General features: G+C 35.0%; 1 protein-coding gene across 1 annotated transcript in view; it reads right to left on the reverse strand.

Annotated features, from left to right (window-relative positions):
* LOC135846459 (hemicentin-2-like) overlaps positions 1–27,120 on the reverse strand; it is a 360,089-nt gene that overhangs the window by 149,157 nt on the left and 183,812 nt on the right. The gene's annotated exons all lie outside the window — the stretch shown is intronic.

Genomic DNA, 27,120 nt, shown 5'->3' on the forward strand with positions numbered 1-27,120 from the left:
AAAGTCGAAAAATATTATCTTCGTTTTGCTAAATAAAAAAAAAAATGAATAAATGAAAAAAAAAACCTGAAGAGGTACAAAATCGTAAATCGACAAGCCTCTTTAGTCGACTTTTCCAACTTTTCGTGAAAAAGAATCCGAGAATTTTGCCGAACGTTTTGAGAAACAAGGTGCACCACTTCCAGCCATGGCTCAATTTCTTTTCATCTTTTTGCTGTATAGATTGATTTACACGCGATCGTAACCTTTTCGGTGATTTTAATTTTGTAACGTGATTTCATTGGATGTTTCTTTTTTTTGTTTGCTGGATTTAAAGAGAGAGGGAGAGAGAGAAAAAAGGCGAAGATTTTCTTTGAAATTTGTCTGTCATATATATATATTTTTATCGAACAAACAAAAAATTAGATTTCCAGCCTTATATTTGTAGTAGGTTTTTTGAAACGCTTTTTCGCTCGACGATTTTTCAATATAACTTATAATCTGGCTAAGGAAAGATTTTCATTGTGTCTTTTTTGTCGCTTTGTTCGAGCGACGATTAATTTATCACCGAAGAACTTTCTGTCCGGTACCCGCCTCTTGTTCCTCAGCGCCAAAAACGGATTAAAAAAGTTTCGCATATTTTCAACAGCTTTCGATATCTACTTAATACTTACGATATGAAGAAATCGCGAACATTTCTTCACGCGTCAGCTGAAACTTTGTTTTTGGGTGTTCGAATAGCTCGAATTACACGGGCACGGGCAAGCCGCATTCGACGGCCCAAAAATACATAGATAGCTGATTTGCGAATCCCAAATAATTCACGATCAGTGAGTAAGAGTTTGACCTATTTTGTGGTTCAAAAACTCGTTTTTCGAGTTTTTAGTTCCCCATGTAGGCCCACTTTTGACAATTCCAGCCATAAAGTAGGACCTAGAGATCGCGTCGGCAGAAACCAGGGTTTTTTTGTTGGCAATTGTGGCAAAAATAAGACCTTTCCAACAATTTTGGTTTTGGAAGAAAATCAACACTTTTTTTGGGCAATTTTCGCCAAAAGTATGTCGAAAACAGGACTTTTTTGCCATTATTGTCAACAAACAAGACTTTTTTGGGGAAATTGAAAACATAAATCAGGATTTTTTGGAAATTTAATACCCTACATGCAGGGACGTAGCGAAGTGGTTTTGCTGGAGGGGGGGGCAAAGATTCTAAGATTCCCAACTAATTCGACTGAAAATTCCCAACTGATTCGACTGAAAATTTCCAAGTTGGATGAAAAAAGAGGGTATTCAAGTTACAAGTAGTGAGGGGATTGTATCACGACATTTGTAGCCAAAAAATTGTAACTTTGCCGACTAGGATCAAAATTTTAACGTGCTAAACACTCTGGTATTAAAAATGTTTGAAAAGCTAGTGGTTCTGTTCCGGAAGAAATGAAAAATTTGCATTTTTTATAAGCTTTGAATATCATGAGTATTTCTGGAATTTTTCTGTTTAATTTTCATATTCTTAAAATTTTTCAAAGTAGCACTTTGAATGGCCCGAGCGAAGCGAAGGCAAAAGTTTTGGAAAATTTATGATTTGAAAAGTAGAATAACATGAATTTTAATGAAAGAATTCGGTTTTTATAATCTCAACATTTTTCATATTCAATCATAGGTTTTTTAAAATGATTTAACTTTGCAGAAGAGAATCAATTTGGGCCGAGCGAAGCGAGGCCGAAAGCTTTAAAAAGTTTGTAGTTCGCAAATTAGAACTACATCAATTTTAACGTAAGAATTGTTTTTCTGATCTCAACTTTCTTTTAATTTTATCAATGGTTTTGTGAAATTCTTAGTGTGAAAAAAAAAAACTAAAATTGGCCCGAGTGAAGCATGGCAAAAGTTTTGAAAAATATGTGACTTGACGAAATGGAAAAGTAGAACATCAATTTTAATAAAATAATCCAGTTTTTCTGGTCTATATATTTTTCAAATTCAATCATATGTTTCTTAATATTGTAACTTAGTAGATGAGAATCAAATTGGCCCACGCGAATCGAGGCTAAAAGCTTTGGAAAAATTGTAATTCAAAAAATGGAAAAATATCAAAGGGTACCCCCGGATAAGATAGGCAAAATGCCCTTAACCTCGGATTTCGATGAAACTCACAGGGTATGTTTAGTACCCCCAAAAAATAATTTTGGGCCCATAACCCGCTCCCCACCCCACCCCCCTCAGGCAGGGGGGCCAAAAAACGCGTTTTTCAGGGGAAAAATTCTGCATCAGCGAGTAATTTAGATAAATTTATTCTGTAAACGAATATAGTTAGAGGATACATGGGGGTACCTCCTTGAATTTTTTCAGAATTTTTCATCGCATGGGGGGAGAAGGAGGGACAAAAGAAAACTTTAAATGGACATTACTCCGGAACGAAAAAACATACCAAAACGATTTTTTCGTCAAATATGTATTTTTAGGTCTACTTTCCATAGAAATCATCACCCGGCCATTTGGAGTGGTGGGTCAAGCTCAAAAGCTCAAAAAACTCTCAAAAAACCACGTTTTTCACGTTTTTCTCCAAAAATATAGACAAATGGCCGAAATCGAAGAGAACCAAGTTGTTCAGCGTGAAATTTTACCTCAGAATGTGTAATTGAAAATTCATTTATACCGCGCGATCGTACGGTAAAAAACTACACGCGCAGAAGTATTTTTGCTTATTTATGTAGGTACATATGTATCAAGGTAGTTGAAAGGGTATTCCTGAGTAAAATAGGTGAAATGCCCCGTCCTCAGATTTCTGAAACTTTGATGAAACATCGTTGGGTACCTCTTAAAAAAATGTTGGAGCCAAAAAAAAATTCCCCCACCCCACCCCCCTTGCTCACAATAGCGAAAAAAACGTTTTTTTGGGGAAGGGATCATGTTTCAAGGAGTTTTGAAAAAAAAAGATGTTTTAAATTCACTCAAAATGTGTACTTGAAGAAGATGTGATTCTAGCAACGTAAATTTTTTCAAAAATTGTTGGCTCCCCAGGGGGAAGAAGTTGACAAAAGAAAATTTGTAACTGCCGTATCTTCAAACCTAATTCAAGCACATGAATTTTTTTCAAAAATATATCAGCATGAGTACTATAATTGGTATTTTTTTCAGATTTTCCTTTCAGGTGGTCCATCTTCAAAAACTCAAAAAACATTCAAAATTGTGTTTTTTGGGTCACGGCACTACCATAAAAAAGCGATCTGTAATTTTGCATTCTGGCCTCCAAAAACAATAGAAAACCAACTAACTTCTTGAAACTCCAATTTTTGGGCCATAGGCACCCCCTCTCACAAATTTTGTGGCGAAAGAAGATTGACAATTTATGGGTATTGTTATTATATGAATCGAACTCGCTGAACACGAATATGAAGTTTTATTTGCAGTTGGATCCTCCTAACGGTCACATTGTGGAAAGGGGTTGACCAAAAATTAGATTTTTTTGTGAAAAATGCTTCATCATAGCGCAATTAACGCCATGCAAGTTCTTAATCAAGATTTTCTTGAATTACAAGTATGTTTCAAGTACATAGTATGTATCTAACTCAAAACTATCAGAAAGGTTTCTTTTTGGTGTCGACCATTAAATTTTTATGTGAGTTACCCACCAAGTACATTGAAAACACAATAAATATACCTACCTAGTAGATTATTGGGTGGATCGCGAAATAACGGGGAAAAACTGTGAATTTTTATCAATTACAGCAAAAACCGTCATTTTGAGTTGAAAGTTGCACAGAAAAATTCTAGCACTAGAAGTGCCCCTAAAAGGAAAACATGGGCCCTCAAAGTTGGGGGTATTTTCGAAAAACCCGTGTTTTTTCACTGAAGGACCTGTAGGTACCCAATTTGTTTTGAGAAAAATGACGACCCAGTCCCAAATGAAATTATTTGAGATTTTGCGTCCATTCTATGCTATCATTTTTGATTGTTATTGCCAATTTCGAAAAATGACCCACATTATAGGAATTTTTTGCTTTTTTGAAACCTAAAATATTGGCGTCACTGCGTCTCAAAATATTTCCTCAGTTTCAGAAATACCTATATCTTTCAATGTTTCTTCTTCATTATAGCGAAACATTTGCGAAGAAAATATTTTCAAAACACCAACTACTAATACCCCCCCCCCTAAAAAAAAACGATTTGCAAATTTTCAATCGCTCAGTAGAACTCTAAAAGTGCACTTGGATTTTGACGGTATTAGCATAGATCGACGCAGAATCTCAAATACGTATGTACTTTCATTATACTGTCTCCTCTATATATTTTGAGTGAATTTAAAACATCTTTTTTTTTCAAAACTCCTTGAAACATGATCCCTCCCCCAAAAAAACGTTTTTTTCGCTATTGTGAGCAAGGGAGGTGGGGTGGGGGAATTTTTTTTTGGCTCCAACATTTTTTTAAGAGGTACCCAACGATGTTTCATCAAAGTTTCAGAAATCTGAGGACGGGGCATTTCACCTATTTTACTCAGGAATACCCTTTCAACTACCTTGATACATATGTACATAAATAAGCAAAAATACTTCTGCGCGTATAGTTTTTTACCGTACGATCGCGCGGTATAAATGAATTTTCAATTACACATTCTGAGGTAAAATTTCACGCTGAACAACTTGGTTCTCTTCGATTTCGGCCATTTGTCTATATTTTTGGAGAAAAACGTGAAAAACGTGGTTTTTTGAGAGTTTTTTGAGCTTTTGAGCTTGACCCACCACTCCAAATGGCCGGGTGATGATTTCTATGGAAAGTAGACTTAAAAATACATATTTGACGAAAAAATCGTTTTGGTATGTTTTTTCGTTCCGGAGTAATGTCCATTTAAAGTTTTCTTTTGTCCCTCCTTCTCCCCCCATGCGATGAAAAATTCTGAAAAAATTCAAGGAGGTACCCCCATGTATCCTCTAACTATATTCGTTTACAGAATAAATTTATCTAAATTACTCGCTGATGCAGAATTTTTCCCCTGAAAAACGCGTTTTTTGGCCCCCCTGCCTGAGGGGGGTGGGGTGGGGAGCGGGTTATGGGCCCAAAATTATTTTTTGGGGGTACTAAACATACCCTGTGAGTTTCATCGAAATCCGAGGTTAAGGGCATTTTGCCTATCTTATCCGGGGGTACCCTTTAATGAAAAAATTCGGTTTTTCTGATCTCAACTTTTAAAGAAATTTATCAATAGTTTCTTGAAATTTTCAAGTGTGAAAAAAAAACAAATTGGCCCAAGCGAAGCGAGGGTAAACGATTTTTAAAATTTGTAATTTCAAGAAGCAAAACAGTTGTAATGTTGATGTGAAAAGGCACAACAATTTTGCCCAAGTAAAGCGAGGGCAAAAATTGTTGAAAAAAATGTGAATTTTAGTTGGGAAAATCATAGATTTAGAAACTGGTTTGGCTTCAAAAGTTAGAAAAGTTTTCAACTTTGATGAATGTTGGAATTTTTGTATTTTCCCAACTTTCTTGTATTTCTCACAATTTCCCAACTTTTCCCAACTTTCGCGGAACACTGGGGGGAAGACTGCCCCCTAGCCCCCCTCCCCCCTTCGCTTCGTCCCTGCCTACATAAATCAGAATTTGTTGGCAATTTGAGGCAAAAATTAGCACTTTCTGGATATTTTTCAGAGGCATTCTAAACGGGGGGAGAGGGTGTGTCCTCCCCCCTGACAGAAGAATTTAGGTAAAATGTTGAGAATTTCGGGGGGGGGGATTGTGTAAGCAGGGAAACTCAAAGAATTACCAAAAACCGCGGCTTTTCACTTCTTGAAAAATTCAAACTTTTGAAGACTTTCCTATAATTATTATAAGTCTTCAAAAGTTTTACACTTCGCTTCACTCGAGCCAGACCATTTCCTTTTTCCTGAAAAATTGACTTCTCACATCAAAAATAATGTTGTTTCACTTGAAATTTTCCACAAAAAAGTCTCTCCAATGCAATCCAGACAAAAGTGCTGGAAAGCCCTAACTTCTGCAAGAATATCAAAAAATTTCCAATTCTTCGCTAAAAACTTGAAAATTATTTTTTCCAATTTTCGTTGAAATTGGTTGTTTTTGAAAATATAAAATTGGGTCCTGAAAAAAATGAAGAATAGCCTGAGATTTATAACACACGTTTTTCAAATTAGTTTTAAGTTTGTTCAATATACCAAAGTTTTTCCAGTTTTTACTTCTTTTTTCAATATAAGAGTCACAAAGGAGGACCTGAAACTCCATGGATGAGGTTTAATTAGAAAAACTATAAGGCTATATTCGTGTTCAGCGATTTCGAAAACATATATGTCACTTGAATGAAACCATTTCTTTGACTTTTACCCAATTTGGGGAGGTGCTGGGGACCGTAGATGGCCCAATCAACAATCTGACGTCATATTCGTGTTCAGCATCACCAAAAACATACAATTCAATATATCACATGCTCCGGATTTTTTTTCGAAAATTTTGCCCAAATTTGGGGGAGAAGGTGCTTCCTCTCCATTAAAAGATCCTAATATTTCAAAAAAGCATCGAAAGGTTCATCTATGGAAATTTTTTCAGAATTTTAAATGGTAGCTTCCACTCACAGCGCTATTTTGAAATTTGAACTTTCAATTTGAGAGTTCAACTTTCAACTTTTGAAAATTTCAAAATACTTACCTGAAAAGTTCAAAATACAATGACTTTTCGAACTATGAAATCAGTTTTGATCAAAGTATCATAGCTTTGGAGCTTTTCTCTGTTGAAGTTGAGTACCTCGAGATAATGTGAAAATAATTGAAGACCCCCACCCGCTCCCTCAGGGAGCTGGGGCCAAACTGATTGCGGGTTTCTTACTACATAACTGGGTGGGTAGACATTGTAAAAAAAATTGAGCGAAATCAAAGGACATGATTCGAAAACGTTGGTTGAATTGAGGTTGAATGACCCTGGGGTGAAAAGTTGAGGAAACCTGGCGAAAAAATTAGGAAAATTTCGGAACCCCTCCCCCCTCCAATGATACTCACTTCGTCACGCCTCTGATGTTTTTCGCCAAAAAGTAGGGCTTTCTTGGCAATATTAGAAAAATACCAGAACAAAATCAGGATAGCAGGGCTTGTTGGGCACTCTGTACCACTCCTATATATGTGAGGGCGCATACGGAAAGGGTCCATTCGACCAAAAAAAAAAAAAAAAAAAAAGTTCTCTGAAATTGCTGTAGGAACTCTGTAAAGGGTTCCTACGACAATTTCAGAGAATTTTTTTTTTTTTTTTTTTGGTCATAAGGACCCTTTCCGTATGCGCCCTCACATATAATTCCAGGTGCTTTTTTGCCTATAATATGCGATTTGAAAATCCATGTTGAAATAAATTTTATAAATCGAAGATTCAGATACATTATTTTTTCAGAGGGGATAGTATCTTCGATTTCGGAGATTCGGATTCCACTTAAATATAATTTTTTTTCGCTTTGGTCAAACAAGTTTGCAAAATATTCTCACAGTTATAAAGTCATCCATGTATTGAACATGCGTAAAATACTCTTAGAAATACAATCAAAAGGAACGAGGAAATCATCATAATTCATACTAAGTACATACTAGAAATAATGGTAATCTGATACGAAGGCAAATCCGGACCAAGTATTGTTTTTGTCTATAGCGAATCTAAATGACTCGGCATCTTTATCAGATGGCAAAATCATCGTTAAAGTTTTATTTTAACTATACTCGTAAATAGCGACTCGAGTCATAAACAAGCCAGTTAAAGATTAGAATACAAAGTATACGGGGCAAAAGGGGTAAGAGAAAAGCGCGATGACGACGATTCATCGAGGACGAAAACAATAATCTTTGGCTTGGGTGGCATGTGCGGGGAAATATTATCGTTTTAAGTAGGCTATACCTCAAAGGGCTTTGCTGTATAAGTTTTCACATATAATTAAGCGAATGAAAATGTTATATCAAAAAGCCGGAAATGTGGCCGTTCGATAGAGAAATACAACTCTACGAGCGATATTATCTTCTATGTAGAGCTGACAGTCGAAATGAGTTAATGAAAAAGCGTTTCGCGAACGATTTTACGATTTTTTGTGATTAATTTGCTCCGCAGTTGAAAAGCCTCTCTACTGAGTACAATTATCGTTAAGCTGTTCGCGAATGGGTTAAAAAATCATACATGTCTGGCCCTCCTTTTTTTTTATTCAAAGGACTCCAGCAATAGATGAGTACGTAACATTTGGTGTAGATGGCCATATTTCAAAATACATATCACGTCTTAAGAAACCCATTTTGAAAAGTCATTTTTCTCCTATCCATTCATTGTATACCCTACGTATATACTATCTGAACGCATCTATCTAGGTGAGAACGGTATTTTTCGGGACATTTTGTCGTTAAGTCGAACAATACGTCAGGCTTGGTTGATTTTCCATATGTGACGGAATTTCAAGCCCGGTTAAAAGGATCATTTTTTAAAACACATACTCCCTTATTCAATTTTCCACCTTTTGATCTCGGCGTGATGTTCTTTTGCTGTGAAAATGGTACTTTTTTTTGGTGAAAAAATTATCAATAAATCATCTCACCTCTCCGCCATCTCTGGCTCGCTGCGGGCTAACTTCACCACGTACATTTATATCGACAAATGGTTCTCATTGTTTGTACATTCGAACACAAAGGAAATATAATACACCCTCGGGAACAATATTGTGCGCAGGAAATGAGTAGAAAACTTGTCGGAAGAAACGACGGAAATTCTAAACATGTAAACATACTTCTGTCATGTGATGCGACGTGGGTGCTCGGTCGTGGTACGAGTAAGATAGACGTTAAATTTTCATGTTGCACTGATATCCAGATTCTAGTTCGCTTACCTCTCGCTGCATAGTTATTGAGTTTAAACTCACAGACCAATAAGTCAACTTGCAAACCTTAGCGTCGCCTTCATCGTAACCGATCGTCGCCTTGGTTGCGAACCTTTTCCTCTCGTCTCCCCCCTCACGATCTTTCTCTGTCTACGAATAAGATATTTGACACTTGCACTCGGCTTTTAATTAATCTCGCCAATATTTTACCTAATATCTGCACGTTTGACTAGGTTTAAATAATGCCTGTCGTCGGCATTCGTTTTCAAAAAATATTTCCGTATTAATACTTAACTCGTATTTGCCCTCAGATATTCGCTTACATTTTGAATTCTCATTCGTGAAAACGTTCGCTCTCGAAAACTCGTTTCGATAGGTATCTCGAATTCGTCGTTATAATGAATGTCAATTTTCGAAGTTTTTCCAGACAATTTTTTTTCTTCATTTTAAAAAAAATTCTTCCATCGTGGAATAATTTAATATCTGAATTTTGTAATGTTAGATATTATTTTCCCAACTCGAATTTTAATATCGAAGGCTATTTTTTTATTCAACGAGAAACTTTATTTCAAGCTTCCACTCCTCGCGCTATTCCAGGTAATTTATAAATTTTCAAATGTTTTCAGATTTTTGAAGTTGCCAACAATACTTGAAAACAGTTTTATCCATCAAATTTTTCGCCACTCCTTCTACGTACTTTCTGCCCACTCTTCCAACTCCTCAAAAAGTTCAGGAAATGTCACCACACATCCGCTAAAACAAGTTTTTTCCTAAACCTTGAAACACGATCTTTTCGCTTAGTAATACTAGAAAAAATAATTAACCTCTCAGTTCTAATATCCGTCCAGTGAAGTGCATTAAATTCGCTCGGCCTGCTCATACATATCTAAAATGTATGGTTTTTATTTAGTGTTTATTTTTTTTAACACATTCGCCTCGTCGAGCAGAATTTTCGATTAAAACTTCTTACAAAGCGAGTAATATCGAAAGTTTTATCACGTTTTCGTTTTTCTTTTTTTTTTTTGCCAACTTGTCCGACCCTGTTTCCGTCGACAGCGACGGCGACGTACTAGTTTACCTAATTTTTCCTCGTGTCGATGAAATTTCACAAACTGTCACCTTTTGTGTTAAATTCAGAAACAATTTTTTTCTCTTCGTGAAAACTCGTACTTCGACCCTTCTTCAATAGGCCACCCTCGAGCCAGCCTTTTTTCTTTTACGTTAGGTAGCTTATATAATATGATCAAAAAAGTTTTTCAAGTCTAAAATATCGCGTTAATATTGTTTCATCTCGATCGGTTATTTAACGCTGGGTTCTTTTTTATTTTCTTTCAATTCAATTCGAAATACGTTTTACAGCGTACAATATTATTTATTTGACTGATATGTATTCCATCGACACTAAAACACATTGTAATTTATCAGAAAACTCTGGCGAATATGTAAAATTCAAAGCTGGTTTCATAAACAGAAAATTTTCAGTGCTCCTGGCGCACAACCCGCCCATACCATTTCCTTACATCATTGCCCAAAAACAGCCCTTGGAAAACCAAAAATGAAGCAGGAACGTAAAAAATCTTCATCTTTGCTAGAATTTTCCCTCTTTCTACCACCCCTCCCATGAATTGACCGCATGTAGGCCCAAGAGTAAAAATTCCACATCCACGCACAGAAAAAAAACGACACAAACTACAAACAACCGAATCCAATAAGACGTATAAAAAATTCTTCATCGAGTTTAATTTAGACTTGAAGAAATTTTATCTTATATTCGTGTAAGTATTAGAAAGGAACCAAATACCACAAACACGAAGGTATAGCCACAGAGAGGTACCTTTACCCCTTGTTTATACTCATACTACCTACGCACGCATTGGTATCTCTTACAACTCCGGCACATCGTATACACATTACACAGGGTGGGTAAATGTCGTACCGACGTTCTTTCCAGTCAAGATTAGAAGCACTTACGTATTTATATAAAGAATGGCGAATCTAAAGTTTCCGACTTCCATCCATCGTATAGTGAAGTATATAACTATGTCAAGGCGAATTCGCTATTTTCTCATCTTTGTAACGGTTTTAATTCATTACTTGAAATAAATAGTTGTCTCGAAGCAGATTCCTAATGCCTTTTTAGTGACAAGACAATTTAACAAAGCTTCTCGTAATAATGAAATAATATCAGGTTACCGAAGAAGTTAAGTACTTTCTCTAGACGTTCAACGTACGATAAGCAAGAATGTAGGTATAGTACCCTACGTTTCAATCCATACGACAATTACCTTTCCTATAAATATCGTTGCAGTAGATGAAAACTACTGGTGCCAGGGTTGAAAACCGTTTTAAAGGGCATTACCGAGTAAGATAGCTGAAATGCCAATGTCCTCGGATTTTTGAAATTTCGATTGAACATTGTTGGGTACCTCTAAAAAAATATGTTAGACACAAAAAAAATCCCAGTCCACAACCACACAAAAATGGGTTTCAGGGGAAAAGTATAGGACCATAGATCAACCTTGTTCGAAGAAGTTACAAGAGGTATACCTATAGGTAGCACTACTTATACAGTATGACACAAAAGTAGGGCCTGGTAGCTTTTATTTCTACGTGGAAAAAACTAGCGAGATGATCAGATGAATGCAGTGGCGTTGAGTAGGGAAAAATAAGGGCTTTCAAAAGCGACCTTGAAAATTTCAAGCCCATGGACAGGGTGTCCACAAATTGAAAAACTGGTTTGGTAAAAAATTCAAACTGATTTTTACTGGCGCAACGTATTCTACACACTAAGGTGACAAAAACGTTACATGAATTTTTTGAAACAGGTTCATTAATTTGCAACCAGTTAACAAAGAATGCTCAGAAATCGTGGATAGAGAAAAAAGCTTGCAACAAAAGTTGTAGAGCGTGAAAAATTACACATTTCTGTCTCATCACATTTTGCAACCGGTTCATTGGTTTGGATTTAGCAACCAGTTTTTGATTTTGAAACCGGTTTATTGGTTTGGATTTAGCAACCAGTTTTTGACAGTCACCTAAAAATTAGGAATAGAGAAAAAAAACATGAAACAAAAGTTGTGGAGTGTGAAAAATTGGACCATTTTCGCTGATCGGATTCTGAAACCAGTTTAATAATTTGCAACCAGTTATCAAAAAATTACCTAAGAAAAGGGAGGTCGAGAAAAAAGGTTGAAACAAAAGTTGTAGGGCGCGGGGCGTAAAAAATTACACAATTTTGTTCAATCACATTTTGAAACCGGTTCATTGGTTTGTATTTAGCAACCAGGCTTTGACAATCACCAAAAAATTGAAGATAGGGAAAAAATGAAAAAAAAAAAAAACTTGAAACAAAAATTGTAGGGCGTGAAAAATTGAACTATTTTTAGTGAAAATAGTTCAATTTTTCACACTCTACAACTCAGGTTTCAAACTTTTTTCTCTATCTCCAATTTTTAGGCGATTGTCATAAATATGATTACTGAATGCGAACCACTGAACTGGTTTCAAAATGTGGTTACACAGAATTGTGTTATTTTTCACACTCTACAACTCTTGACGTCTTGAGTAATTTTCGAGAGCTGAGCTGGCTGCGAATTAATAACAGGTTTTGAAGTCCGTTCTGCAAAAATGGTTCAATTTTTCACACTCTACAACTTTTGTTTCAAGATTTTTTTTCAACTTCAATTTTTTGGTTATTGTCGAAACCTGGTTGCTAAATGCGAACCAATGAACTGGTTTCAACATGTGATTGAACAAAATTGTGTGATTATTTTTCATGCCCTACAATTTTGTTTCGAGCTTTTTTCTCAATCTCCAATTTTTAGATAGATAATTTTTGATAACTGGTTGAAAATTAATAAACCGGTTTAAAAATCCGATCAGTGAAAATGGTCCAATTTTTCACACTCTACAACTTTTGTTTCAAGCTATTTTCCATATCTACAAGCTTGGAGTACCACAGCACCTTGTCAGTCTCATGGAGAGTCTTATGAGGACAACATGGCACATGTGAGAGTTGAAAGAGAGCTCACCAGTCGTTTCCATACAGCAAAAGGAGTAAGGCAAGGATGCATACTCAGCCCAATTCTCTTCAATGCATACGGAGCGTGGGTAATGAGAACTGCCCTAGAGGATTGGGAAAAGGAAGTCAGAATTGGAGGAAAGACATTTACAATATGCGGATGACACAACCCTGCTCACAGAGATACCAGATGAGATGAAGGAAATGCTCAGGAAAATTGAAGAAGCCAGCAATGAGGCAGGCCTGAGAGTCAGCAAAGGAAAAACGAAAATAATGATAATCAATCGGGAGCAAAAGAACAGACCTGAAATATTGGAGATTGATGGTATAGAGATTGTACAGGACTTTGTGTACCTTGGTTGATTAATAACTAATCAGGGAAGCTCAGCTGGAGAAATCAGGAGAAGGTTTACCCACCTTTAAAAGTATGAACTTTCAATACATTACCTACAACTTCAATTTAAAGTTTTTTTTTCATGCTGGAAATTTTGTATAAAATTTTGTATTTTTTTTCTTAACATCTGTATAAAAACCTAATACTCGTACATCATTCCAACTTCACACTAGCTTCAAATTGAACGTAAAATTCCCAATTTGCCTATCGCTCAGCTTCAAGCTTATACAAAAAATTTTTCAAATTTCAACTCGCATCTCGAGTAAAAAAATTTCCCATTATAGTTTTTTTTCTCTTCCAAACTAAAATATAACCATTGTTGAGCCATCTGCCCTAACGAGATCGGGATGGAAAAAGGTCAGAACATCCAGTATCCACACGCCCGAGTATACAAGAAGCGTTTAAAATGTAACTAGAAATTATGCTAACGGTTTTATTAGGTACTCGTAAATGTCTCTGTAAGTGCGGCATACTGCTCGAGAATATTTTGTCGAGAGGCATCCTCCTCCTCGTTCGCCTCACCCAACCATCATTTCAAACAACACAGACACTGCTGCTAGTGATGAACTTGTCCTTGTATATTTTGGTATAATTCGAAACAGCCTTTAAATATCTGGTACGATGCCAAAGGTCCTAAAAAAATCTATTTCATACTTTGATACTGCCTCATCTACTACCACACTTCCTTTCTCCATTTCGCGTATCGTGGGCGAATTTATTTTTTTCAAATGCCTTTCAATCTCAATTTACTATGACGAGTCTGTTTTTTAACGTACGAGTATAGAAAGCTGCTGGGTGCTATGGTCGCATATCCATTAATGTCATTTGCGTAATTTATCAACTTTTTACTCGCGAAGTGTTGACCACAACCATCCACGTATCGTTTTCGACGAAAGGTTTTCTTGTTGTGTTTTTTTTTTTCATCGTCGTGTTTTTTATTTATTTAGGTACCTAGGTGTTTTTTTTCTAAAGTTAATTTTATCGAGCTTTTTATACTACGAAATAGCGACGAGGTAATAAGCTCGGGATACGTTTAAGTGGAATATCATATAACGTCTTTTATACGTACTTGTATTTTATGTATAGTTTCAACTCCGACACGACACCATCATTATGGTATTGAGGTTGTTATTATGTAGCTACATTGTATTCTCGTTTCCATTACATACGAGAGTATGTGTATAGATACACGTTTTACATTGTACATGGTGTCGCATAGTTTTAATATTCTCGAGCACGTAATGTTCCCTTTGCAAGTTCATAAGTTGAGAGAGATGTTGTAGGGATTATTTTGAAAAAAATTCTGATTATTTGGCTCGCTGAAATTTTACATTGCCCTGGGGGGGGAGGGACCACCTAAGATAGAAAAAAAAACTCGATTTTCACTTTTCCTTTACATTTCGAAAGTTCCTAAAAATATCACTTTTTTCATTATTTCGCATAAAATGAACCGATTAGTGCTATTTTATGATATTTTTGATATAATCTTTAGCGAACATAATATTTAGTCTACATATAATCCTTTCAATGAATTATGCATGAATTTTTTATCCATTCATTAATTCATAGCACTGGTTTTCTTCTCGTTTCCCTTATTTTCTCTCTTCTTTGAGAAAGTTTTTCGCTCGAGAAAGCCTTTAAATGCTATTCAAGGTCACCAGTGTAGGCCTATTCACTGAGACGAATTACATCAAATTCAGACTATGAGAAAATTTTTGATAAAATTGCGCGTAGAAATTAACCCCGATACGATTGAGAAACGCAACATTGATAGGAGAGGGGAGGGAGGGGGAGAAAAAATTGGAATTTATCGCGTCGCGTCGCTCGCTCGACTTTGTATAATCCTGCGGCATTTAGTAGTTTGAAATATTAAATTTTTAATACATTCAATAGCAAACAATTAACCTTCGTTATGACCTTTTTCTCGCGATTGAGGCAAGAAAAAAAGCAATTAAAATAATAATTTTTCGCGAGAATTTTTTTCACTATAGTGATCTACGCGTATTGCGACTGTACATGCCAAAAACCCTTATACTTACTGTGAGAAATTATACAGAGGGAGTTCCAACAATATCGAATAATTTTCAACAGTCGAAAGGAATTCATTCGGTTGCGAGAATTCTTTATTCAAACGAAAATTTAATTTTTTAGTCGCAGATAAGTCTGTTAAAAAATTTTTCAACGTTACCTACTTTATTACATTTTTATTTACGGAGTAAAGCTATGAATATTAATTTCTAACATTGCAAAGTTATTATTAATATTTTCAACCACGTCCAGAAGCTCACCAATATCGCCTTAAATACGCTATTTTTTTATTAATTGAATTTTTGAGCTGTTTTTTTTGGGGGCAATTGAGACGAAAAATTGTGATTCTGTACTTTATTTCTGTAGTGGCAAGGACGAATGCTAGCATTCCTTCTTCTTCATTTTTTTTGTGCTTTCCGTTAGGAGAAAATAATACCCGAGATCAACAAGGACAAGGACACCGAAACAGTAAATTTTTCAACGACGAATTTCAACTAGATAAAGTTTTGATCATAAAATAACATCGAGTACAAAATGCACTCGGCTTGTTGACCGGGAATTTCATATCGATGAAAAATCTTCAAGTATGTCTGAGTCACATAAAATTGTGTTGTAAAAAATTCGCCGAAATTTTCATTTAAGCATTCATGTCGTGTATTGACTGAAGCCTTTTTTTAATAAATTGAGCGCAAATTTTTATATACTTATTACTCGCTGAAACCAAAGATACAACTTTAACGCATTCGTAATTAAATTTTTTTTTCATTGAATTTTTTTCGAGTTGAAAATGACGTTATTGACGTTGGTGGATTGGAAGTAACGTAACGAAGATAACCATGAGAGATTTTTTTTTTAATAGAAAGAAAAGAGATGAAAGATTTTGTTTCATAAAATATCGTTGAAACGACCACGTTTAAATTTTTTTCTGTGAGCGAAATTCGATCACATTTCAAGCTTGAAAAATTCATTTATTAAAAAAAAAATTGAAAATAAACGAGTAAAAGATGCTGTAATCTTAAACTAAGCAGGGGCGAAGCGTGCATGTAAGCCAGTAAGCCGGGCTTACAAGAGAAAAAGAAAAAAAAGAAAAAAGAAAATAACAAGCTGTGAAATCAAAAAGTTTTTTGCAACACTGTTTTTAATTTACAAATGTTGTTTGGTTTGGCTCATATTATTGTAATTGTTATAAATCGAACTATTATAAGTATCATAATTTTAGGGGTCATTTTTTCAAATAAAATAATTGATACTTTCAATTTTGATTCTTCTGCAGCTTTCTAGCTTACATGCCAACTTTTTCACGCTTCGCCACTGAAACTAAGCCAACTTTCTTGATTATTCAAGAACTCAGGACGAGTCAATTACCATTCAGTCAGATTATTTTACCAAAGCTTACATTTTTCATCTAAAAAAAAAAAAGATTTTGAAGAAAAATTAAAGGAAACAGAAGCCAGGTGCGAATAATTTTTTCCTAATAAAGGAACTTTTTGAACTGAATCTCTCCGATGTGAACGAAACTAAGATATTTAGATTGAAAGAGCATACCTTAAAACCCTCGTAACCAAAATTTCAGGTCTTGAAGTTCATCATTGGATTTTTTTAGACTGTTTGATTTGATTGAAACAATCACGAAGAAGATTAAGTGGGTAATTTGAGTTAATGCTGAATTCCAATTGGACTTTTTTTAAACACAATAATTTCAAAACTGGACAGTCTAAAAATCCGCTGTAGGCACCACAACTTCTCAAAACCATCGCTAATCGATGGAGAGGGTCAGGAATTAGACATGCTTACAAAAGTGGATCCCCTAAAAAAAAGTGCACTGATTTCGACCGAATTCAACAAAGACCTTCATTCTGAGTTGAAAATTACTCAGTACATTTTTCTAGTTCCGGAGGTATTCTTGGAGGGCAGAAATTAGCTCTTAGAGAGGGGGAATTTTCGACTGTCGCAACCCAGCCTGTTTTCAGGAGAAATGGTCCAGTGCCAAATGAAAATATTTGAGATTAAGTCGATCTATGCTATTGCTATTGTGGTTAAAATCCAAGACCACTTTGGAGTTCTTCTGAGCGGTTAAAATTTGGCAAATGGCTTATTTTTGGATAAATTTGTGTTTTGAAAATTTTTTCTTCGCAAATATTTCGCAGTAATTTAATAAAAATACTGAAAGATAGCATTCCTGAGATTAGGGAAATATTTTAGAACGTAGTGGTGCCGATGTATTGATCATCACTGCCAACTTGAAAAAATTGCCAAAATTTTGTAGGTTTTTGGGCTACCAACTTTTCTTAATTTTTTGAATTTGGCTAATTGGCCAAAAAAATTGGTACCACAGCATTTCAAAATATTTCCTCCGTTTCAGAAACAACATCTTCCGTGTTTTGCAATAACTATTGCAATATATTATTTGAAAAGAAAAAAATTTCAAAACACGAGTTCACCCCAAAAAAACACTCACGCATTATTCGTGAGAAGATCGACTTTTCTTCAAATAGGTACAAATCTTTTACGAACAAACTGAGTCACTTTTTTTGAAATACTCGTATAGAAATTGATCTGTTTACAATCGAATCGAATCATTTACGAACAATTGGTGATTTTATGATTTATTCGGTTTTTGTGAAACTATTGTGTAGGAACTGATCAGTTTTTGAGCGAAATGAATATCATTCACGAACAAATTGAATAATTTTTGGTGAATCATTCGTGAACGAAATGAACTTTTTAGTGAATCATTCGCAAACGAATTCAACTTTTCAATGAATCATTCGCGAACGAATTAAACTTTTTAGTGAATCATTCGCGAACGAATTGAATAATTTTTGGTGAATTGGAATCATTCGCGAACGAATTGAACTTTTCAGTGAATCATTCGCGAACGAATTAAACTTTTTAGTGAATAATTTGCGAACAAATCAAATAATTTTTGGTGGATCATTCGCGAACGAATTGATTCGTATAAGTGACTCGTTCGCGAACGAATCGATTCATTTACTTGATTTTTGGCGAATCATTCACGAACGAATTGAATAATTTCTGGTGGATAATAATTTTTAGTGAATCATTCGCGAACGAATTGATTTGTATAAATGACTCGCTCGCGAACGAATTGATTCGTATAAATGACTTGCTCGCAAACGAATTGAACTTTTCAGTGAATCATTCGCGAACGAATCGATTCATTTACTAGATTTTTGGCGAATCGTTCACGAACGAATTGAATAATTTCTGGTGAATTACTCGCGAACGAATTGATTTGTATAAATGACTCGCTCGCGAACGAATTGAATTTTTTTGGAGAATTATTCGCCGAACGAAATGATTCGTATAAGTGACTTGTTTGCGAACGAATCGATTCATTTACTTGATTTTTGGCGAAACATTCACGAATGAAATGAATGAATGGTGGTGCATTATTCACGAACAAATTGAATAATTTTTGGTGAATCATTCGCGAACGAATTGATTCGTATGAATGACTCGCTCGCGAACGAATTGAATTATTTTTGAGGAAACATTCGTCGAACGAATTAATTCGTATAAGTGACTCGTTCGCGAATGAATCAATTCATTTACTTGAATTTTGGCGAATCATTCGCAAACGCATCGTATAATTTTTGATAAATCATTCGCGAACGAATTGAATAATTTTTGGTGAATCATTCGCGAACGAATTGAACTTATTAGTGAATCATTTGCGTACACGAATTGAACTTTTTAGTGAATCATTTGCGAACGAAATAAACTTTTTAGTGAATCATTTGCGAACGAAATAAACGTTTTAGTGAATCTTTCGCAAACGAATTGAATAATTTTAGGTGAATCATTCTCGAACGAATTGATTCGTATAAGTGACTCGTTCGCGAACAAATCAATTCATTTACTTAACTTTTGGTGAATCATTCACAAACAAATTGAATAATTTCTGGGGAATCATTCGCGAACGATTTGATTCATAAATTGAAGAATTGTTCAATTCGTACGCGAATGGATCTTTCAAAAAATTAATCAATTCGTTTAAGAATGATTCCATTAAATGAATCAATATAGGTACTCTCACGAACAATTCACTGAAAAATAAATTAATTTATACGTAAGCAATTCGTTTGAAAATAGATCCACTTTTAATTAATAAACGATTCGTTAGGAATAGTGGAAGCTTTGTGAGATTTCAAGTTCAATAGAAATCGGTTCAGCCATTTTCTAGGTAATGAGTTTTTAAAAATTTTGTCGTTCGATAAGCTCGGACACTTTGAACTTTCGAAACATGATGATAATGACAAAATGTCCGGCTAGTAGCCCAGTGGTGAAATTTTAAACTTCTTCAAAATCGGTTCAAAGGTTTCTGAGAAATTTAATTTTTAATTAATTTTTTATGCAAATACATTATGCAACATCGATCATCACTAGTTTCTGTGTTCCACTTCAGCAAACGCGTACAGGTAATATTTTGAGACACCCTGGCATACGAATTCGTCGTCGTCATCACGCTGCTTTAAATCTTATGATTTATAAAAGTCAAAACTATAAGTACGCTTGTTCGAGTAAGTATAAGAGCGGATTTACAATACTCGGGCATTAAGTTCGGTATACCTAGAATTTGACGCACGACTCGCGAAATGGTATCGAAACAGCAATTTATTACCGATGAGCGTACCAAACGACTCATTTGCTAACTTTTGAACTAATTTTCAGATTGCCAATGCTGTCGTTGTTGTTATTGTTGTTCTTGGCCAAGTCTTTATCGTCGTTAGGGAATTCGCAGGTGTGTAATTTTTCACGTACCTACGAATTTCCGCAAGACTTTTCCAACCGTAGTAGTAACTTCCTCACTTACTCATCCATCCTTTTACTTGGTTTAGTGTACAACCATCTATTCTATATGAGGCGAATTTTTGACGCGAGGTTTTTGCTTAAGAAGTACGAAGATGGGCCGGAAATGAGGCGTTTGATTGTCGTACATGCTCAAAAGTCCCGAAGGCATTCACTGTAAGCGTGCATTTTGTATACCTTAGTGGATACAAGAGACCAACGGGCTATTTCTCATGTTATATGTGATGTTTCTCTCCGATCATAGACCTAATTCCAGTCTAAAAAAAGTAATTTTTTTTTACCCCATTTCTTCTCCGGCAAGTATGATATTTTTTCTTCGCAGCTGAGCAAAGCAAACCAGAACTTACTAAATGTATGCCAGGGTCAAGACGACGAGGGGATGAAAATCTCGAGCTGCACAGTCCGTTGGTATCATAATTTACACGGGGGCCGGGCATAGCATATTTTCGCTATTAAGCCATAATAAATGATGCCATAAGCGATAACTTAACCGACCAAATAACAAGCTAATTAACAAAAGTGACTTATAAAGTAAACGCCGAGCCTAGCCTGGCCCCGCCACCTCCACCTCCATCGGCTCCAAGTTGTGTACTTTAATCAAAATACCATTAAGTTTAACGAATAAAGCAACGGGTATCGTTCACTTATGCATTAGGCCGAAATTATTAAATTTCAGCCTCGGATAAGTTTCCGCATGAAATATGAGCATTTATTTAAATGGAATTCTCATTAGTAATAATCTTAAGTGCTGAATATACCTAATCGTAAGATTTAGACTGGCTGGATGCCTTCTTTCTTCGAGCAGCCGTGAAATTTCTAGATCAAAAATTCACAAGGGATATGATTCCGGTGTTATTTGGTACTTGACATGCTTTTGTTTACATCGTCTGGGGTGATTGGTCATTATGTGGGTGTATTGCTTCGTTTTATTGACAGATTTTGAAAGAGCTTATAAAAAATACATCACGAGTGGCGATGTCGTAACCTTTAAACACTTAGGTGCTGGATTATTCATTTGGAGTAGCATTAGACATAGGTAAGTACTCTCTAAATTTGAAACAGTCAATTTCACTGCTTAGCAGTCACGACATTTTGCCTTTTTAAAGCAGTAGTTTTTTTTTTACTGCAAAACAGTGAAAAATTACTGAATTGGTCAGTCAAAATGCTTTTTTACTGACCAATTCAGTAATTTTTCACTGTTTTGCAGTAAAAAAAAACTACTGCTTTAAAAAGGCAAAATGTCGTGACTGCTAAGCAGTGAAATTGACTGTTTCAAATTTAGAGAGTACCTATTTATAATCTCAGCTGACATTTTCCAACTGATTATGAACCATATTTCTCATCCTTCTTTTTTTTCTGATGCTAATTAAAAATACAATTTTTGTTATTGATTCAAAAATACTTGATCAAAATTGAACGAGCTAAAAATCAATTAATTGCAAATGGTATGTACCTTTCGCCTCCATTTCTAATACAAAAAAAATACAATTGCAACTGTAACTCACACAGCTTGATAAACATACCACGATTTTAATAAAAAGTCGACAAATTCCTACCAGCAAATTTTGAGAAACCATCCTCGCACGAAAAAATTATCAATCATCTGTAACTATATAAGCTGCTTTTTTCCAACGCGAATTCGTTTCTCGAAACGACAACGACACCGGTGTTGACAGCTCGTTTACGCAGATATACGTAGACGTACAGTAACGTACTCGCGATTCTTCGAGCATTTTTAACGCGATCTAATATTTCTTGCAAAGTGAAACCAAAAAGTGTAACTTAATAGTTTTTAAGCAGCTAATGTACTAAAATACCACCACCATCCCTTCCACCATCACCCTACATAATACCACAGTGTCATTTAAACACATCATCACACACAGCTCTCGGAATGTGTTAATTTAAATAAATCGTGTTCGTGTTATAATTAATTTGGAAGATATCCAAATAACGTGTATCACATAGTACCAAAATACTACTATACCTACTACAGCTTTTTCCCTTTTTTTCCCTCCATCATCGCACAAACCAGAAAAAAAATTAAAAAGTCTCTTATCCGGTCGAAAGCATAATATGGTAAAAGGGAAACGGGTCGGATATCGTTATCGTAAAATAGACTATTATAATCCACTTAATTACACACATCTATGCGAATGTGAACCCTTGACTTGAAACGTTCGCGCTCGCTTGTCTATTATTTACCCTAAAAATGACTACACATATCGACATTTCACTTACTAAATTATTATGTATCCTATATACACATTGTACACATATATAATTCCGAATCCCATAACCTACATATATAATTATGCACTTATGTCTGTAGAGCATGCTATATTCATTTCTGGTTTCCAGTGTTTAATGGATATTACTTTTATGGATTTTATTCAAGAGCCAGATATATTGTCCTGAAAAATCGCAGAGGAGAGAAATTAATTTTGAAAAATCTCACAGGAGATTAATACAAGTTTATAGGCATAACATTTCAATTTGGTCCTTTTTATGCGAATTTCCCTCAAATTGAAAAATCCAAAAATCCACTGGATCCTGAAGAACAACTCGAAATTTCCACCGATCAGCTTGAAAGGACAAAAATGAAAGTTGAATAAAATTTCAGCAAAGTATATCGTCTTTATGAACGACTAATTTTTCATTTTTAATTTCTGATTTTTTTTTTGGTTTTTCAAAAAGGAATCATGCTGGAGAAAATTTAGAAGACTGAGAAGATGTATTTAGAAAAATACCGAAATTGATTGAACGGCTTCCAAGAGATGGCGAACCCGATTTTACAGATACCGAATTTCATTTTAGATTTTTTGTAGGCACTGATTCTTTGCATGAAAAATGAAGAAGAGTTTTGAAACTAATACGGCCACTCATTGTTTTGTTTAAAAACTTTATTAAGGGGTATTAAGCCGGATTACAAACAATAAAATTTGCTAATATTTCGCTGGAATTACATCTAGCTTCTTCAGAGCAGATACAAAAATTTGCTGAAAATTTAAGATGACTCCAAGTCATCAGCAATCAATTTAGGAAGGAAATCAAAAAAAAAAAGAAATGAGCAAAAATTCCAGCTGTTAGCCTCATTTTAATCACTTCTTTTTTTCATGCAACTAGGGGGCTCCGCCCCCTGACTGCTTCGCGGCCCAACCCCCGGCTCGTTCCTTGGGCATGGCCCGTCAACCATTCTTCAATTCCCCCCCTTGTACTCTGATCAGCTACAGGGTGCCCAGAAATATCGAGTACCCCTAAGAAAGTTTTTCATTAAAAAAATAAGTTGGCAACGTGAAATAGATGAGTATGATTGGTGGAATGTTATCTCTCCAGTCCAACAACCAATCATGTGCTATCATTATTATCATTCACTGTGACCAACCCAAGTATTTTAGTAGAAAACTTTTTTAGGGGTACTCGATATTTCTGGGCACTCTGTATGCTCTAGAACACGCGCTCACATTCTCATTTTTTTCAGCACAACAAAACATACACAGCGTCAAAAATGCCATTGTCTAACAAAAAAAACAATTTTATGACATAGGTATAAATTCATGCAGTTTACCATTAAAAAATAACAATTTATTTTTCAAGCATAATTACGTATTACAAATCAAAGATATCCAAGTATAAGCTTCCAGTAACGAAACATCTTCAAAATCTGAAAAAAAAATTCCTTACCTCAAACACCTATGTTCTCACTCAAAATTTCGTTTGAATTGTATTTTTTTTTAAATACAAAAAAACAATTTTTTCCAAGAGTTTTACAATTCTGAGCATTTATAACTTTTTTTCCATCGCTCGGATAACTGTCAGACGTACCTAATTTTGTAGAGAATTTTACTTTTCTTGCATTTTTTTTCTTCCTTTATAAAACAAAAAAAATCAGTGCATTACGCTGTGACATCAGCTCTAACAGCCTAACATGCTTGAATGGGCTCACCACTACAAATACAGTACTATGTAATACACGTCACGTTGCAATTCCACCACTCGAACATTTTCAGTGTATTTCAACTCTCACTACCACAAACATACAGCGTCTTGTAAACGTCTTGTAAACACCTTACTAACACTTCTCCGACTTTCGAGTCCGTTTGCTCGTCCACTACCTGACAATCCTTGATTTATAGATAGGAGGGTGGGTAGAAGCACTACCACAAACACAGATTTCTGTGTAAATACAACACTAACATTTCCTTGCGCTTGAGAACCCTCTTCCAGAAGGTGTTGGATGGGTTTTGATTTTTTAATATAGAGAGAAATGGACCAAATTTTTAATGTTTTAAAATTTCATCAGAAATCGAAAAATGGAATTCCAAGTCTGAAATTCAGTGCAATGTTCGTTTATTTTTCAGTTTTTGTAGTCTTGGATACCATTGCCCATTTTCCTCTCCTGGTGCTCAGTTTTAGGGTGTCCAAAAGTCCTGCTCGTCCTGCCAGTCTTCCTTCTGTCCCACTTTTTATCAAGATATCCTGTTTTTTTTTTCAATCAAACTCTGAATTTCTCAAATCATCTTCCTCCATTATAAAATTTTTGGGGAAAAATCATTGCGAAATTCTCTATTTGCCAACTTGAAACTACCTGGTTGGCAAAACGGCATTTTTTAGACAGTACATCTGAATAGGGATATGACCACATATTAGTCAGAATGTATTTTCTGACTGCCAAAACGGCAATATCTGACTGTGGTTCTGAGTGTGGATCTGACTGCTCAGATCTCCACTCAGTCTTCTGACGAGTCAGTGCCATCCATCTGGGAATATCAAAAAAAATACTTGTTTCTATTGGTTGATTGTAGTCAGACTGCGAATCTGACTGTCAAAACGGTAATTTCTGACTGCAGAAATGAATAGTCAGATATCACCAGAAATGTGCCAATCGGGTCTAAATTCAAAATTTGCCAAGCTTGTTTAGCAAATGAAAAATTGCCAACAAAAATATTCATCAAAAATGTTTTGCCTCGCTCTGCTAGAGTGCAACACCGTGCTCATTTTCCTGTTCAGAAAAAATTTTCAAAGAATTCCTTTACTTTTTTTTTATTAGATAATATGTATTTTTTTTTTTTTTAGAACAAAATAAAGATTTACGTTGAAAAAGTATTGTAACTTCATTGAAAACACTCGAAAACTAAGTTTACAAATTTGAAAAACAAAAAATTATATACTTAGAATGGTAAAGGCATTTAATACGTCTCTCCCCCTCCTCGAAAAAAATTGAAATGTCTGAAGAAGCGAAGACACTGGGAAAATGTGATGGATAAAATGATCCCTCTGCCCTTCCTCAAAAGAAGTCGTGTACTGTGAAGTGTTCGCAAATTATCCTACCATAATAAAAAATTGAAATGGTGAAGGTTTTTTGATCCTTCCCCCTTTGAAACGTCTTGGAATATTCAATGACATCGGAAAATTGAGAAATTAACATGTAGGTAGAATTTTGAACCCCCCCCCCCCTTCCCCCACCCAGTCAAAATCCTGTGAAAGCCCTGCTTTTTCATTTAAAATTTTTGGAATGATTTTTAAAACGAAAACATTAGTAGGCCTTTGCATTATGACCTTTTTTGGGTCTTTGAAATCATTCTAAGTAATGCCACTTGACTTTTTCAAATATTTAGGTGCCTGATATTTAGGTGAGTATAATACGAGTAATTCCAAATAAATAAATAAACAAACAAACAAACAAACAAACAAACAAACAAAATTTTGTTGCGATGCCTCGAATTTTCTTATGAAATTCAGGTTTCATTTGTTATGATTAGGTATGTGATATTAAGAACATTCACTTTACGAACCTGTACAGAGTGTTACCTGGTGGGTGAGGAGGTGAAATCAAAACACCAATATTGCAATATCGTAGGTTGATTGAGATTCCGCGTCAGATTCGCTAACTCGTGGCATGAATCCCCAGATTAAGGAATTCTTGAAAGTTGAAAAAAGTGGGTTGAAATTTTTTAGAGATTCTGTAATTTTTTGGAGTTTTTCTTCATTTTTAGGAATATATAAGTTAATTTAAATGTTGGCATCGTTTTTTCTAATAATATAAAAATTTGAAAAAGTAATTGTAATAATTGATAGTTTATCGAATTTAGCACCTATTTTATTGTTGCGTGTGGTGCGCGTGCGCTCCTTACTCATGTTTGCCTATTCCAAAATTGGATTCTAAAAAGTGATTTTTAAAAAAAGCTTGAAAGAATGACTTTTCTTGCATCAAACCATTTACAAAACTTTAAAAGTGAAAAGAAAATCTAAGATTTTTGCTCCATTCTGGGATTTGCTTTTCATCAAAATTTAAGAAAACGAGGGATTTTTGAAACTCGTTTTAAATCTAGCCTTATCAATGTTTAAATGTTCAAAAATATGTACTTAAGTGGAATTTTACGTTTCAAACGCACATTGCGCTGAAAAAAATTTAGTAGATGAAGTCTCTACTAAAATCAATCAATCAATCAATATTTATTAGAACGATATTTCAAATTACAAAATACAAGATATCCCCCCCCCCAATGCGCCATTGCGCGAGCGAAGATCCACTCAGATTTATACACTTGACTGTTATCAAAGATCTGAAAAATTTTCGTGTCCATTCCAATGCAGGTAGGTACTTTGAAAAAAAAGAAAACATTCATCTTTCGTGAGTACAGAGGGGGGGGGGGAGGGTGAAAGAAACACAGGTTGAAAATTTGAATTTTGACTATGTATCGAAATTTCTTACAGATAAGTAGTAATTGACGAATACATATTTCCAATAAAGAAATGACCTTTAAAGTTTGGACTTTAACTTTGCTCGACTTGAACGATGATTAAAAACACGACCAATTTGTAACGTCTCAAAAAAGTCTACGTACTTATAGGTATAGTTTAGGTGCTATATGATTGGTTCATGTTGCTAGCTTGCTACCTTCTAGTCGTTTACATTTCATAAATTTGAATTGGAAAAAGGAACCGAGGAAAAAAAAATCGACGGATACAGACGACGACGACTTTTGTTTTGAGAATAAGTAGCTACAACGTAAGAACTACGAAATAATAG

This window comes from Planococcus citri, chromosome 5 (assembly GCF_950023065.1).
Source record: "Planococcus citri chromosome 5, ihPlaCitr1.1, whole genome shotgun sequence".
In the NCBI taxonomy this organism is placed as follows: domain Eukaryota; kingdom Metazoa; phylum Arthropoda; class Insecta; order Hemiptera; family Pseudococcidae; genus Planococcus; species Planococcus citri.